The following is a 7,292-nucleotide window of genomic DNA, read 5'->3' on the forward strand; positions in this document are numbered from 1 at the left end:
CGTTCCCGCCTGCGGCGGCCCCGCCGGGCATGAATTGCTGCTCCTGGCAATCAGGTGGCCGCTGTCTGAACGCTCTCCCACAGCAGCACCTCCCGCCATCACAAGTTGCATCCACAACTCAGAGTTCTTCCTTTCCCACGAAAGCTGTGGATTATTACCCATGCGTATGCGTAATTGCTCGTCATACGCTAACCAACCAGAGCCCGAGTATCCCCGAAAGGCCCTGTGAATCAAGTCCAGGTACTTTGCCAGTGCCAGGCCTTTGGATAGATCTCTCTGCAGTACCACCCCCATGTAGATGGTAAACCCTGCTAGCCAATTAGTCCAATTCCGATCGATGTTCCCTATTGCACTCCCCTGGCCTGATCTCGTGCTCTGGCTCCCAGTGGAGAAGGCTGAAGAGGTCCACATACTCACCCCTCCATATCTTTTCTTTAACTGCCAGGGCCAGATGATCCCCAAGTGGAAGAGCCTCCTCCCCATATGGAATAGGGGGAAGGGGGAGCCCCTTGAACCACCGCCTTGGAAGCCTTGGAAGCCACCTCCTTAAAGGGGGCAATCGGGATTCCCTACCATTTATTTCAAGCCTAAGCAAGTCCTTAATGCTCCCATTGAAATTGATAGGACTGATGTGGGCTTAATTTGGTATGAAACATGTATACACATTTCATTCAGTTACAAAACCAGCAGGGCACTAAGAATTGCATAATGTACTTAGAAGTTAAGAAAGATTACAATATCTGTCTATTTAAAAAAAACAAAAAACTCTAAAAATGGGAGGTTTTCAAATACTTCAGAAAGGTTTGCATATCTGTTTCATGCAAAATCTAACACTTCCTTCAGTTCAGTTCCAAAGACTTATCAACATGTCCAGTCTTTGGTATTTGCTGTGATGGAGATCAATGAGAACTCAAAGATCGTGCCAAATGTCAGCCTGGGCTTCCACATATATGACAGTTACGCTAATGCAAGGATGACACATCAGAACACCTTGAAACTTCTCTCTACCCAGGAAAGGTTTGTCCCCAACTTCAAATGTGAAAAACAGCAGCATCTGATAGCTGTCATTGGGGGACATGATTCTCAAATCTCTCTTCACATGGCTATTCAGTTGAGCATCTACAAGATTCCACAGGTACAGTCAGCATGTGAGCTAAGAAGACTTTTAATTACCACATGTACATACATTTGGTGACAACTCATGGCAGGGCCTTCTTTGTTGTGGTCCCGGTGTGTAGCATTTTCTTCCAACTGAAATCAGGAATGCACCTTCCCTATTTGTGTTTTAAAGGATTCTAATGTCTTCTTGTTTCAACAAGGTTTCCATTGTTTTAGTTTTATTATATTCCACGGAAATAGTTCAGTTGCTTCCGCTTGTTGCTTTTGCTGCAAGTTTTTGTTAAGTAGCAGTACTATGAATGAATGTTTTGATATAAATGATTCGTTCCTTTTTGGAAACTGCCTTGAGCTTTCCATTGGGCTTGAAAAGCTGGGAAATTTATAAAATAATGTGTCCACACTATGGTCCTTAAAGTAATTCATATTCCTTCCATGTAAGCTTTCTCCTTCAGAACTGGGTTTCATCTCAGTAGCTATTTGATCAGATTCATTATAGTTTTAAATATTTTCATTCATTCATTCAGATTGTCTACATAGACTAGCTCCACTGGTGAATGTTAAACTTCAGCTCCCTTCCTTTTACTGGAGGGTCCCCAGTGAAGCACATCAGTACAGAGGGATTGGCCGTCTACTTCAACATTTCCAGTGGATGTGGGTTGGGATCATTGATTCAGATGATGATAATGGGGAAAATTTTGTGAAGACCATGATGAAAATGCTTTCTGAACATGGAATCTGTACAGCATTCAGTGGAAAAATAGGAACCCTATCTCGGTTTACAGGGGAATTGCAAATGCTAGATGCAGAGCTCCACGTGTCCACTTTCATGCCCCAAATCAATTCTGAAGTCAACGTAAATATAGTAAATGCTGAAGCAGAGACCAGGTCAAGTTTGAAATTTGTGGTATGTGTTTATATGATCATAGTAGGTACTATAGATATTATGACAGGGAAAGTGTGGATTATGACAGCCCAGCATGATTTCTCAACCCCAATAACTAACAGGCATTTTGATATACAGTTCTTCCACGGTGCCTTGTCTTTTGCAACCCACTCCAATGAAGTGCCGGGGTTTTCAGAATTCCTTCAGTCTCTTCATCCTGACACACAAAAACGAGATGGTTTTATCAGAATCTTCTGGGAACAGGCATTTGGTTGCATTTTCTCTGAAGAGGGCAAAGAGAGCAGTGATGCTTGTACAGGTCATGAAAGCTTGAAGAATCTTCCAGGGACTCTTTTTGGAATGAGCATGACTGGCCAAAGCTACAGTATCTACAATGCTGTCTATGGTGTAGCACATGCATTGCAAAAAATGTTGTCAATCAAACCTAAGCTTAGAGCAATGGTGGATGGATGTAGACTTTCTCCTCCAAATCTCCCACATTTGCAGGTAGCCCTTCATTCCCAAATCAGGCTCCTTGCTGACAATGACTTTAGAAGATCAGATCCAATTCAGGATTCTAGTCTTTGAATGTGGGTGATGCTAAAGTTCAGAAAAGTTTGAAAATGTTCAGGAATTTGGAGAGTTTTCTAAGTTATTGGTCTAGGTCCAAGCAGTTTAATGTTCCCCTAAGTCAAGTGCTTACTTTTGAGGGTGAGGAAGGCGGTGTAGGGCACATTCAGTGCCTCAACAGCATCCCCAAAAGGGTCTGTGTTGATAAATTCACAGCCCAAACCTATGTAGGATTGGGCTGTACTATGGAGTGACTTGTCACAGCAGAGGACAATTCCACTGTCACAAAATGGCACCAATGGATCACAGAGCACTCTGTATGTGGCCATTTTGTGAGCAATGCCACAAAAAGTGGCTAATGAAGGGTAAAATAAGGCAGGGAAGGGATGAAATAAGGTGGGGAAGGAGGCAAAATGGGGGCAGGGAGGCTGTGGGAGGCCGTGGATCCTGCAGTGTGGATTCTTCCATCAGTAGCCTCCCAGCCCCCTTTGTCTCCTTGGACTTGCACCAGCTGAATGTCAGAGACCCATTGAGGAGTGGGAGGATTACAGAGGGATGAGGAGAGGATCATGGGTGGAAGGGTGGTGGGGGAGAATCAAGGTGGAATGGGGCCTTTTGGGAACCAGGCCAAAGGGTGGCAATGAGACAATCTCAGCAGCAGTAGTGGCTGTTTAGATTCTATGTCCCTGGCCTATGCCCCATACATCCAGTCTAGGATGTACTGGATTTATGCCAGATTGGTATTAGGCCAGGTACCAGGTAATGGGTAGACTCACTGTGGCCCAGGGAGTGGTGGAATAGTCAGACTAGATTTGGATAGCATTGGGGCATTTAAAATCTCATTCCCACTAGGAAAAGATTGTACACGGCTCTAGAACTGCTTGATATCATTGCCTCCCTCACTCCCAAATGTAAGAAAGGGCCCAATCCTATCCAACTTTACAGCACTGATGCAGCTGTGCCTACACTGGGGGTGGGGGGCAGTGGGGGGCATTCACAGAGATCTCTTCAAGGTAAAAGCACATTTGATCCTTTACGTTGGGGCTACATTGCATCTTCATCAGTGCTGGAATGTTGGATAAGACTGGGCACCAAGTTATTTCAGGGGAAGGCAATCAAGGAGGCAGGAAAGGTACCCAGCGTGGGTCTTTTTTATTTGAGTTTTATGGTTAAATATTTATTATAAATACGTTTATTTGAGCCTGACAAAAGGTTGAAGCCATTGGAAGGGCACCTGTATTTGTTTTGGTTCTGATCACAACAGTACAAATTGTTGTGTTGTGGAGCAACCCTGTCTAGTGTTCAGGGCATTATTAGGTACAATGTTTCTAGACATTAATATTGACCATTTCTCAAAATTCCAAGGCAGTGATACTTTTAAAATGTACTGAACCAATAAAACAAAATGTTTTCTTCCAATGTACTCTTCCTACTTCTCCCAATGTAGCTGAAGAGCATCTCATTCAACAACAGTGCAGGACACACGGTGTTTTTAGATGAGGAGGGTGAATTAGGTGGATTTGACCTGATCAACTGGGTGACTTTCCCAAACCGATCCTTCTTAAGGTTGAAAGCAGGACTGATAGATCCACAGGCTCTTCCTGGCAAAGAGATCACTGTTATTCAGGAGGCCAACACCTGGTACAGCAGGTTTAATCAGGTGGAAACTAACTATAGATTGTAAGATGGAAAGCTATGTAGGAGACGTTTTAGCTTTGATAATCCTTCTTACCCTTCTGAGGAATTCTGCCCCAACTAGGGTTAACTCATTTTTTGTTTAACACTTTTAGGTTTAAGTCACCTTAAACACCATGGTAGTTATTCCAAGGACATTGTCAAATAGCATTAGTGCCATTCCTATCCAACTTTCCAGTGCCAATGAGGCTGCAATGCAGTCCCAAGGTAAGGGAGCAAACATTCCCTTGCCTTGAGGAGGCCTCAGTGGCTGCCCCACCGCACTGCCAGATGCATCACATGCCCTGCTGGCGTGGTCGCATCAGTGCTGGGACATTGAATAGGATTGGACCCTTAGACTACAAAAGCTCAAATCTCAAATTCAGTCTGATCCAAGTTAAATTACCCTCATTGATCAGCAGGGCTGATTCTAGTCCCCAAGGTTTCATTGAGGAAAGGGGACATTTGTTCTTTTGCCCTTGTAAAAGCCTCTGCTGTCCTGATGGGTCTACTAGGATTTGTGTCAGCTACTTCACTGTCACAGGTTCAAGGGAACCCAGAAGGTAGATTGCAGCAAGGAAAGGAGGATAGGATATCAGTGAAGTTGCTACCACTGCTACCGCCCCCTTCCCAGCCTCAATGCACAGCCTTCCCTGGAATGGGGTGGGGAGGTGCTGGAAGGGTGGAATCAGTGGCAATGGCATGCGCTGGGTTCTGCCCCCTGTTGTCTGAGTTTCACTGCCCCTTTCTTATCCTCGGACTTGCACCCGCTATAGAACTGTTGGAGGTCCAAGAAGATCCAATGCAGAATGGGAGGCTTATTGTGGTGTAAGAAAAAGAATTTTCCTTTCCTTTCCAAAACTTCGCAGTGCATCCCTCTCCTGCTGGATTCAGCACACTCAGATTTGGCGCAGGTACATCGGTGGAGGGGAAGGCTAGGATTGGGCTCATATTGTTCTGGAGTAACATGTTCTCCTTCCTTTATATTCAGGTGCTGCCCACCGCTGTGTGTAATGACCACTGCTCTCCAGCTTACAGCAGAAAAAAGAAGGAAGAGAAGCCATTTTGTTGCTTTGATCATGATCCTTGTCCAGCAGGGAAGGTTTCATACCAGAAGGATAAGAGAAAATATGTGCAGTGTAATGAATCACACAATACTCTTTATTCTTTTGATAATTTTTTCTCTACTTTTTGGCTTTAAAATTCTGAAACTAACAGCACAATCCTATCCTGCAGCATCGTCGATGCAACACGCACTTTGCATGCTATGGTAGGAGGATAACAAGAGGGCCCAGAAGAGTTAAGTAAAAATCTTATTTACTTACCTCCCAGCAAGCCTCTTGACCTCCAAGAATGTACAACAGTTATTTAGCTGGTGTAGCTCCAAGAAGAGTCAGAGCCCAATCCTATCCAAATTTCCAGCACTGAACCAGCTGCAATGCAGCCCTGTGGTAAGGAAACAAATGTTCCCTTACCTTGAGGACGCCTCCATGACTCTCCCACTATGGGGTAAAGTGCATGCCCCGTTGGCATGACCACTGCAATGGCACTGGAAAGTTGGATAGGATTGGGCTCTCAGGAGTTGCGTCAGGATGCAACTCTGAGGTAAGGGAACAAACATTGCACTACCTTGAGGAGGCCTCCATGACTGCCCCCCAACTGCAGGATGCAGTACATGCCCCATTGGCACAGGTATGCCAGTGCTGGAAAGTGGGTTAGGATTGAGCCCTAAATGGCAGTAAGATTGGAAGCCACCACATATTGCAGGGGTGCCCAAACCCCGGTCCGAGGGCCACATGCGGCCCTTGAGGCATCTCAATGTGGCCCTCAGGGAGCCCCCAGTCTCTAATGAGCCTCTGGCCCTCCGGAGACTTGCTGGAGCCCACACTGGCCCGACGCAACTGCTCTCAGAATTCTCCTCAGAAGTGCAGAAGAATATTCCCTGCTAATTGGGCAAGAGGCACTTTTTCAAGTGGGTGCTCCTTTTTTTAGCAGGGGGAGAGTAACTGGCCCACCTCACCCCAGCACTGTCTGTTCTAGTGGCAGTCTGCTGGTATTCATTTGCATTTTTTTTTAGATTGTGAGCCCTTTTGGGACAGGGAGCCATTTAGTTATTTGATTTTTCTCTGTAAACCGCTTTGTGAACTTTTAGTTGAAAGGCAGTATATAAATACTGTTAATAATAATATTCCATCAATTATACCAAACCAAAGCAGATGTAATTTGTATTCAAAAAACACATATTAGAAAAAAATGATGTTAGATTTCTTAATAATAGAAAAATGGGAACTTTATTTTTTGCCTCAGACCCACACCAAAAGAAAAGGGGGGTAGCTACATATGTTAACCCCAAATTGGAACCTGAATTGAAATGGCAGTCGGAAGATGGGAGAATTCTGATTGTAGAGATCCAATTTGAAACAAGGAAAGCATTAATTGTCAATATTTATGCACCAAACACACATCAAGATAAGTTTTACAGAAGATTATATGAAAAATTAATCATGGGAGAAGACAGGGATCTTTTTTTTTTTTGGAGATTTTAATGCAGTTTTTCAAGTTAAATGGGACAGAAAATTTAACAAAAGATCTCTAAAAAGAGGAGGAACCCTACCCAGACCTTTTTTTGGAAATGGCAGAAGAATTACAGTTGATTGACAAATGGAGAACACAATACCTGGAGAAAAAACAGTTCACATATTATTCAAATTCACATAATTCTTGGTCTAGAATTGATATGTACTGGGCCTCAATATCCAGTTTAGATGGAACGTTTCAGACTGAAATTTTACCTAATACGTTTTGTAATCATAATATTATTTTATTAATAATAAATAAAAATTAAGGAGAAATAGTTGGAAGTTAAATACAACTCATTTGAATGATCAGAAATTTTTGACTCAAGCAAAAATAGAAATGGAATTTTTTTTAAGATCAATTTTCATCCAGAAACTAAAACACAAATTGTATGGGATACGAGTAAAACATTTTTTTTGAGGATTAGCAATAAGAAATGCAGCAAAGAGTTGAACAAGAGAAGAAAACT

The sequence above is a fragment of the Tiliqua scincoides genome, chromosome 5 (assembly GCF_035046505.1).
Source record: "Tiliqua scincoides isolate rTilSci1 chromosome 5, rTilSci1.hap2, whole genome shotgun sequence".
Classification (NCBI taxonomy): domain Eukaryota; kingdom Metazoa; phylum Chordata; class Lepidosauria; order Squamata; family Scincidae; genus Tiliqua; species Tiliqua scincoides.